Here is a 10,267-nt window from a genome sequence, read left to right on the forward strand (position 1 = left end):
TCTATATGGGAAATCAAAATGAAAGTCAATCACATTATACTCCATAACTCTGAGTCAATTTCATGTATATGAAACACCTAAGTTTGCAAGGGCATACTTAGCAGAAAATACAGTCGATTTTCTTTATGATGTCAGTATGGCAAACGCTTTCTTAAACATGACACAAAAGGCACTAATTATAAAGTCAGTCAATTATTGACAAGTTTGACTGAGTTAAAATTAAATACTTGTATTCATCAAGAGACCACTAAAATAATGGATATATAAGGTGGTGAGTCTGATAATTGTGAAGCAGAAACCAACAAAGGCTCATATTTAGAACATGCAAACACTACTGCAAATTAATTAGAAAATGACAGCCACCCAGTAGAAAAATGGGAAAAATAAGCACTTCACAATAGAGAAAATCCAAATATCCAAGAATGTATTAAAAATGCTTAACTTTACGATTAACTAGGGGAATAAAAATTGAGGGCATTAAAACTTTGCTGCTAATTGAGGGAATCATAATGTTAGGTACCACTTCATACAAACACTAAATGTCTGACAAAACTAAATATTGAAGGGAGTGTGTAGTAATATAGTGCTGTTGGAGTAGAAATTGATAATATTTATTTGCAAAATAGTGTGGCCTGTTTGCTGAAGTTGAATATCATGTTCTACTAATTTTACACTGTTATGCAACTTACAGAATTGTGTGCTTATGTGTGTCAGTTTAAATGTACAGAATTTTTATAATAGCCTTATTCATAATTATCCCAACTGTAAACAAAGCACGTGTTTAGAAGAAGTGTGGACCAATAAATTGTGTTATATCTATACAATGTTATGGTGAGAAAAATGAAAAATATATATGTATATCCAAAAAGTATGGGTAAAATTTCACATAATGTTGGCACCAAAAGCCAGAAACCAAGAAACACAAAACTATATGTAGTATGAACTATTTACATACATTTCTGAAAAACAACACTAAACTTTATCATTTATTTATGCATCATTATGCATGTGCAAAAAGTATCAAGAAAAGTGAGGAAGTGATTATCATAAATTCTATAATAGTCATGATCTCTAGGAAAGAGTAAAGAAATTGTCACCAGTAAAACACCTGTAGGCCTCTTAAGAGTGCTGACCATAATATAATACAAATGTAAATTATAGTTTGCTACAAGATTCAAGATTGAGAAAAAAGGGAATAAATATAAGCTGGGAGTTGCAGTTTTAAATGGGATAATTAGGAAGAGGCTCGTTGAGTGGACAGTGTTTGAGCAAATACATGAAAGAAATGAGGGAATTAGCCATGTTGTGTTGGGAGAAAGGTGGTATGGTAAGGGAGTGTTCAGTAGTAGAATACCCAGAGCAGAGACACTAATGCAGTGAGTAGAATAGTGGCTCCAAAAATCTATGTCAAAATCCTAACTCCCAGTACCAATAAATGTGACATTATTTGAAAACAGGGTCTTTACAGATGTAACTGAGAATCTCTAAGTGAGATTATTTGGATTTAAAGTAGGCCCTAATTTAACAACTAGTGTTCTCATAAGAGAAAGCAAAAGGAGAGTTGGGACTCAGAGACATGCAGGGAAGAAAGCCGTGAGAAGATAGAGGCAGAGACAGAAGTCATGTAGCCCCAAACCAAAAAGTATGCCTAGAGTCACCAGACGCTGAAAAAGGCAAGGCAGGATTTTTCTCTACAGCTTTGAGTGATCAAAGTCCTGCGACACCTCGCTATTTAATTTCCACCTCTAACACTGGGAGAGAATTCCTACCGATCTAAGTCACCAAATTTGTGGTAATTTGTTATAGCAGCCCCAGGAAACTAATATAAGGAGTATACTGAGACTGTTAATGTTGTTCTTCCCTAATTTTCTTCATTTTTACTATTTGCTTATGTAAGTATTAAGGGTGAAAAAGTTTTCGGCCTGTGAAAATCCACAAATTTGCTCATTAGATTAAATACTATGCAGCCATAAAAAATGATGAGTTCATGTCCTTTGTAGGGACATGGATGAAACTGGAAATCATCATTCTCAGCAAACTATCGCAAGGACAAAAAACCAAACACGGCATGTTCTCACTCATAGGTGGGAATTGAACAATGAGGACACATGGACCCAGGAAGGGGAACATCACACTCCGGGGACTGTTGTGGGGTGGGGGGAGGGGGGAGGGATAGCATTAGGAGATATACCTAATGCTAAATGACGAGTTAATGGGTGCGGTACACCAACATGGCACATGTATACATATGTAACTAACCTGCTCATTGTGCACATGTACCCTAAAACTTAAAGTATAATAATACTAAAATAAAAAATAGATATTATATGTTATATGTCTATGTAACTCAATAAAATATGAATCTAAGAACCCAGGGATAGTTATGTTTTTATATATGACATATATTTCATATATAATTTGAATAATTAGGCATGATTTCATATAAAATTTAAAATTACAGAAAACATACTGAAAATTGTAATTTTTAAAAATAGTCATAAACTAACCCTGCAGGGATAATCATTTGATAGATTATCTTCCAAATGTTATGTCCATACTTGTTAGTAAGATGATAGTAAATATAAACTTTTAGTATTCTCCTTTTTAATTTAACTTTAACATTTTGCCCCATAATTAAGCATTCTACAAAATATAAGTTTTTTAGAAGCATAGAGTTTTATTCTTTGAATGTAACATAAATTATTTAGCTAATCCTCCAGTACTGAAATTTGGTTTTGTCTAGTAGTTGTCTGTTACAAATAATACTGTAACAATATCCTAAGAATGACCCTGGAGCAAGTTCAAATCCTGGTTGTGTTACATAATATTTTAATTTTGGAAAATAATTGGCTACTCAATATCCATATGTATAAACTGGCAAATGTATTAGTCCATTCTCACATTGCTATAATGAAATACCTGAGACCTGGTAATTTATAAAGAAAATTGGTTTAATTGATTCACGGTTCTGCAGGCTGTACAGGAAGCATAGCGGCCTCTGCTTCTGAGGAGATCTCAGGAAGCTTCCAGTCAAGGAAGTAAAGAGGGAGAACCCACCTCACATAGCATAGAAGAAGCAAAAGAGCAACGTGGGAGGTGCAACACACTTTTAAATGACTGAGATATCATGAGAATTCACTATCACAAGGGTAGTACCAATGGGATGGCACTAAACCATTCATTAAAAACCTCCCCTATGATGCAATCACCTCCCACAAAGTTGCACCTCCAACATTGGGGGTATCATTTCAACATGAGATTTGGGCAGGAAGAATATCCAAACTATATCAGTGAAATAGTATAATAGATCTTATAAGACAGTTTTAATGCTTAAGTTAATTCATCAAGACATTTTAACTCAATTCCCAGAATATGAGCAATCTCTCAAAAGGAAACTCCAGTGTATGCCTAAAATATTATTGATCTGAAGTGGTTGTCAGTAGTTTTGGGAAAAGGGAGGGATGAATAGACAGAACACAGAGAAATTTTAAGTTACTGAAAATGCTCTATACAATACGATAATGGTCAGTACATGTTCTTTATACATTTCAACAAATTCATAGAATGTGCATTAACAATATAACAGTGGAACGACAAAATAACTAACATAAATGGCTTCATTTTTATTTAAAGGATCTTTATCTATTCCTGGATATAGACTAGGATACATTGAGAGTGGGGGAGGGGGGAGGGATAGCATTAGGAGATATACCTAATGTAAGTGAGGAGTTAATGGGTGCAGCACACCGACATGGCACATGTATACATATGTAACAAACCTTCACGTTGTGCACCTGTACCCTAGAACTTAAAGTATAATAAAAACAGCAATCAAATAATTTTTGAAACTAAATCTGGGATTGAAGGGTAAGTATGTAAACACCTAAGTTTTGTTACATAATTATAAGAAGCAAGGAGGAGGTGGGGCAAGATGGCAAAATAGAATCCTCCAGCAATCATTCACATCCCCTGTAGTTGCACCAAACTGAACATATTCACACAAGAAAGCATCTTTAAAAGAATCAAAAATCAGTTGCGTGATCACAGTACATAATTTTAACATCATGTCAAGGAAGGAGGCACTGCATAAGGAAGAAAAGGCATTCTTGAATTGTTGTTACACCTCTTCTCCATGCTCTGACATTAGCAGTGGCCATAAGACACACAGAATCTGTGTGCTTGGGGGAGAGAAAGCACAGTGATTGTCAGACTTTGCTTTGAAATTCAGTGCTACCCTGCAAAGCAAAAAGCAACACAGTAGAGAAATCACCCAGCACCCATTCGGGGCACATTTAGACCAGCCCTAGCCATAGGTAAATCGTCCATCCCACCGGTTGGAATTTGAGTTCTGGCAAGCCACACCTATGTGTGCCAAACTGCTCTGGGGGCCTAAACAAACTTGAAAGGTAGTCTAGGCCACAAGAACTTCAATTATTTGGCAGGTCCTGGTTCTGTGCTGGGCTCAGAGCCAGTGAACTTAGCATGCACATGACTTAGCGAGATATCAGCTGGGGTGGCCGAGGGAGTATTTGCATCACTCCTCCCCCAACCATAGGCAGCACAGCTCACAGCTCTAGGAGCAACTCCTCTCTTCCACTTGAGGAAGGTATAGGGGAGAATAAAGAAGACTTTCTCTGGTATCTTGACTATCAGCTCAGCCAAAGTAGAATAGGGAACCAGACAGAATCATGAGGCCCTCAATTATGGTACTAGCTCCCCAAGGACATTTCTAGACACATCCTGAGCCAGAAGATAACCCATTGTCTTGAAGGAAAATACCTAGTCCTGGTAGGATTCATTGCCTTCTAACTAAAGATCCCTTAGGCCTTGAATAAATGCCAGTACTTCCCACGGGGTTTGGGTGAGACCCAGTGCCACACTGGCTTCAGGTGTGACCCAGCACATTCTCAGCTGTGGTGGCCATGAGGAGAGACTCCTTTTGCTTGAAGAAAGGAGAGGGAAGGGTAGAAGAAGCTCTGTCTTGCAGCTTGGGTACCACCTAGACCATAGTGAAGTAGAGCACCAAACAGGCTCCAGGGGATCGATTCCAGACAATGGCTCTTAGATGGCATTTTTGCACCTGCCCTGGGCCAGGAGGGAGCCTTCTGCCCTCAATGGCAAGACCTAGGGCTAGCAGCATTCACCACAAGCTGACTGAAGAGCGCTTGGATCTCAAGTGAATGCTGGTGACAGCCAGGTAGTACACAACATGGACTCAGGGAAACGGAGGCTATCATGAAAGACTCCATCTGCTTGACCAAAAAAGAGAGAAAAGTGAGAAGAACTTTCTTTTGCAGCTTGGGTGCCAGCTCAGCCACAATAGAACAGAGCACAAAGTACATTCCTAAGGTTCCTAATTCCAGGCCCTGGATCCCAGATGGCATCTCTGGACACACCTTGGCCCTTAAGGGAAGGCCACAACCCTGTATTGATTCTTCACCTGATGACTGTAGGGTCCTTGATCCTTGAGGAAACAACAGCAGTAACCAAGTAGTGGTCACCATGGGCTTTGGGCAAGAACCAGTGTTGTGCTGGCTTTGGATCTGACCCAGTGCAGCCCCAGTCATGGATGACACAAAGCTGCTTGTGTCACTTTCCCACCAGTTCCAGACAACTTAAAAAGAAGAGTTTCTGTTTATTTGGGGGAAAGTAACACAAAAGAACAAGAGTCTCTGCCTGATAATGTAGGCACTTCTCCCAGATCTTACCCAAGACCATCAAGGTGGTAGCTCTATAATTCTGCAAAAATCACAGCATTATTATGCTTGGAATGCAACCTAATGCAGATATGGATGCAGTGAGCAAACACTCAGATCACAACATTCAATTCTCTTTGAATACTTGGAAAGTCTTCCCAAGAAAGACAGAAACTAACAAGCCCACCTTGTGAATACTACAATAAATTCCTAGCTTTTCAAAGCCTGGACATTGATAAACATATATCAGCATCAAGATCATTTGAAAAAACATGACCTCACCAAACAAGCTAAATATGGTACCAGTGACCAATCCTGGAGAAACAGAGATATGTGACATTTCAGAAAGATAATTCAAAATAGCCATTTTGAGGAAACTCAAACAAATTCAAGATAACATAGAGAAGAAATTCAGAATCCTATCAGATACATTTAAAGAAAAGATTGAAATAATTAAAAATAATCAAGGAAAAATTAAGAAGCTGAAAAATTTAGTTGACATAATGAATAATGCATCAATCAGAGTCCCTCAACAGAAGAATTGATCAAGCAGAAGAAACAATTAGTGAGTTTGGAGACAGGCTATTTGAAAATACATAGAGAAGACAAACAAAAATCTTAAAAAAGAATAAAGTATGCATACAAGATTTAAAAAATAGCCCCCAAAAGGCAAATTTAAGTGTTCTTGGCCTTACTGGAGATGTGAGAAAAATAGCAGCAGGAAGTTTATTCAAAGTGATAACTATAGAGGATTTTCCAAACCTAGAAAGACAACAATATCTAAGTATGAGAGATTTATAGGACACCAAGAAGATTTAGCCAAAAGAGGAGTATCTTAAGACCTGTAATAATTAAACTCCTAAAGGTAAAGGATTAAAAAAAAAAAAAAGCAAAAAAGGATCCAGAAGCAGCAAGAGAAAAGAAACAAATAACATACAAATCAGCTCCAATACATGTGACAGCTGACACATGACTTTTCAGTAGAAACCTTACAGGTCAGGAGAGAGTGGCATGAAATATTTAAAGTGCCACTTTAAAGTGGAGGGAAAAACAAACAAACAAAAACAACTTCTAAACTTTAATAGTATATATAGTGAAAATATCTTTAATTGTGAAAAAAAAATAAACACTTTCTTAGACAAACAAATGCTGAGGGAATTCATCAGCACCAGACTTGTTCTGTAGGACATGCTAAAGAGAGTTCCTCAATCTGAAAGAAAAGGACATTAGCGAGCAAGAAGAAATCATTTGAAGGTATAAAACTGACTGGTAAGCCAGGCACAGTGGCTCAAACTTGTAATCTCAGCACTTTGGGAGGCTGAGGCGGTGGATCACCTGAGGTCAGGAGTTCAAGGCCAACATGGCGAAACCCTGTCTCTATTGAAAATACAAAAATTAGCTGGGTGTGGTGGCAGACACCTGTAATCTCAGCTACTTGGGAGCCTGAGGCAGGAGAATCACTTGAACCCAGGAGGAGGAGGTTGCAATGAGCCAAGATCATGCCACTGCACTCTTGCCGGGGCAACAGAATGAGACTTCATCTCAAAACAAACGAACAAACAAATCAAAAAACCTCACTGGTTCCACTGGTAATAATAAATACACAGACAAAATATTGTAACAGTGCAATCAATTGTGGTGTGTAAGATACTTGTATCTTTAGTAGAAAGACTAAAAGACAAACCTACCAAAAATAATAACTATAACAACTTCTCAAGAAATAAACAGTATAACATTAATAGAAACAACAAAAAGTTAAGGAGATGCATTTAAAGTGCAGAGTGTTTTGTTAGTTTTCTCTTTGCTTGTTAGTTTTTGCAATCAGTGTTAAGTTGTAATCAGTTTAAAACAATAAGTAAAAGATGTTATTATAAAAATTCATGGTAATTTCAAATTTAAAAAACCTACAACACATAAACAAAAAATATAAAGCAGGAAATTAAAACACAGCAGCAGAGAAAATCCTCTTAACAAAATAGAAGATAGAAAGGAGAAAAAAAGGAAGAGAAGTCTGTAAAACAACCAGAAAACAAATAACAAAATACCAGTAGTTAGTCCTTACTTATCAATAATAACACTGAATATAAATGCACTAAACTCTCCAAAAAACACAGAGTGTCTGAATGGATTTAAAAAATGAAAACAAGACACAATGATTTATTGCCTGTAAAAAAGCATGATTTACATATGAAGATACACATCTTTATTTAATAAAATAAAAGGATGAAAAAATATATTTTATGAAAATGGAAATAAAATAGAGCAGAAATAGCCACATTTATATCTGATAAAATAGATTTCAAGATTAAACTATAAAAAGAGACAAAGAAGATCATTATATAATGATAAAGAGGTCAATTCAGGAAGATAATACAAAAATTGTAAATATATATGCACCCAACACTGGAACACCCAGATAGAAGAGCAAATATTAAAGAGAGAGACCCTAATAAAATAATAGCTGGATATTTCAACTCCCCACTTTCAGCATTAAATAGATCATCCAGGTAGAAAATCAACAAAGAAACATAGGAATAATGTGCACTATAGACATATGGACCTAATGGATATATACAGCACATTTCTTCCAATGGCTGTAATACACAGTCTTCTCTTCAGTAGATGGAACATTCTCAAAGATAGGCCCTATATTGGATCACAAAACATGTCTTAAAACATTCAAAAAATTGAAATCATATCAAGCATCTTTTCTGACTAAAATAAGATAAAATTAGAAATGCACAGTGTGAGGAACTTTGGAAATAACAGAAACACATGGAAATTAACCAATATGTTTCTCAATGGCCAGTGAGGTCAATGAAGAAATTCACAAGAATATTTTTAAAATCCTGAAAACAAATGAAAATGCAAATACAGCATACCAAACCCTATGTGACACACCAAAAGCAGTACTAAGAGAAAAATTTCTTGCAATAAGTGCTCCCTCTCTCTCTCTATATATATATATATGAGGAAAAATTTATATAAACAAACTAATGATGCATCCTAAATAACTAGAAAAGCAAAACAAATCAAATTCAAACTTAGAAGAAAAGAAACAACAATGATAAGAGCAGAAATAAATGTATTAATCCCCCAAAAATAACAAAACATAAATGAAATAAAAAGTTGACTTTCTGAAAAGATAAACAAAATCAACCAACATTTAGCCAGACTAGCTAATAATAAACAGAAGATTAAAATAAATAAAGTCAGAGATAAAAATGGAGACATTACAACTCATACCACAGAAATTCAAAGGATCATTAGAGATTGTATTAGGCAGGGTTCTCTTAGAAGAACAGAACTAATACATATATTCCATTTACATATATAAATACATATATAACTTATATATATATACATATATATGTACACACTTATATACAGCGGAGTTTATTAAGTTTTAACCCAAACAATCACAAGGTCCCACAATAGACCATCTGTAGGCTCAGGAGCAAGGAGATCCAGTCTGAGTTCCAAAACTGAAGAACTTTGAGTCCGATTTTGAGGGCAGGAAGCACCCAACATGAGAGAAAGATGTATGTTGGGAGGCTAGGCCAGTTCCTCTTTCCACATTTTTCTGCCTGCTTATATTCAAGACATGCTGGCAGCTGATTAGACTGTGCTCACCCAGATTAAGTATGGGTCTGTATTTCCCAGCCCACTGACTTAAATGTTAATCTCCTTTGGCAACACCCTCACAGACACACCCAGGATCTATACTTTGCATCCTTCAATTCTTCAATCTAATCAAGTTGACACTCAATATTAACTATCACAGAGACTACAATAAGCAACTATACACCAATAAATAGGAAAACCTAGAAGAAATGACTAAATTACTAGACAAATAAAACCTACCAAGATTAAACCTAGAACAAATTCAAAACCTAAATAGACCAGTAACAAGTAATGAGATCAAAGCCATATATATATATATGCATCTCCCAACAAAGAAGACCTGAAATGCATTGGTTTCACTGATGAATATTGCCAAACATTTAAAAAAAATAATACCAATCCTACTCACACTTTTCTGAAAAATGCAGAAGGAGAAAATACTTCCAAAGTCTTTCTATGAGGCCAATAGTACCCTGATACCTAAATCAGACAAAAACAGCATTTAAAAAAACTATAGGTCAATATCCCCGATGAATATCAATGCACAAATTCTCAACAAAATACTAGCAAATTGAGTTTAACAATACGTTAAAGACATCATTCATCATGACCAAGTGGAATCCATCCCAGTAATTCAAGAATGGTTTAATATATACAAATGAATCTATATGATACAGCATTATCAACAGGATGATAGGCAAAAATTATATCATCATTTTAATTGATACTAAAAAAACTTGATAAAATTTAACAACTCATCCTAATAAACACCCTCAAAAAACTGGATGTAGGAGGAATATATCTTAACATAATAAAAGACAAATATAATAGGCATACAACTAATATCATACATAATTTGAAAAAACTGAAAGCCTTTCTTCTAAGATTTGAAACAAAACAAGGCTGTCCACTTTCATCGTTGTTCCTCAACACAGTACTGGATGTGC

General features: G+C 35.8%; 1 long non-coding RNA gene across 1 annotated transcript in view; it reads right to left on the reverse strand.

Annotated features, from left to right (window-relative positions):
- LOC129035637 (uncharacterized) overlaps positions 1-9,785 on the reverse strand; it is a 34,090-nt gene extending 24,305 nt beyond the window's left edge. Inside the window, exon 1 of the long non-coding RNA XR_008502254.1 lies at positions 9,730-9,785. This is a non-coding gene — a long non-coding RNA (uncharacterized LOC129035637). The remainder of the gene's footprint in view (positions 1-9,729) is intronic.
- Between the last annotated feature and the right edge of the window lie 482 nt (positions 9,786-10,267).

This window comes from Pongo pygmaeus, chromosome 3 (assembly GCF_028885625.2).
Source record: "Pongo pygmaeus isolate AG05252 chromosome 3, NHGRI_mPonPyg2-v2.0_pri, whole genome shotgun sequence".
In the NCBI taxonomy this organism is placed as follows: Eukaryota; Metazoa; Chordata; class Mammalia; order Primates; family Hominidae; genus Pongo; species Pongo pygmaeus.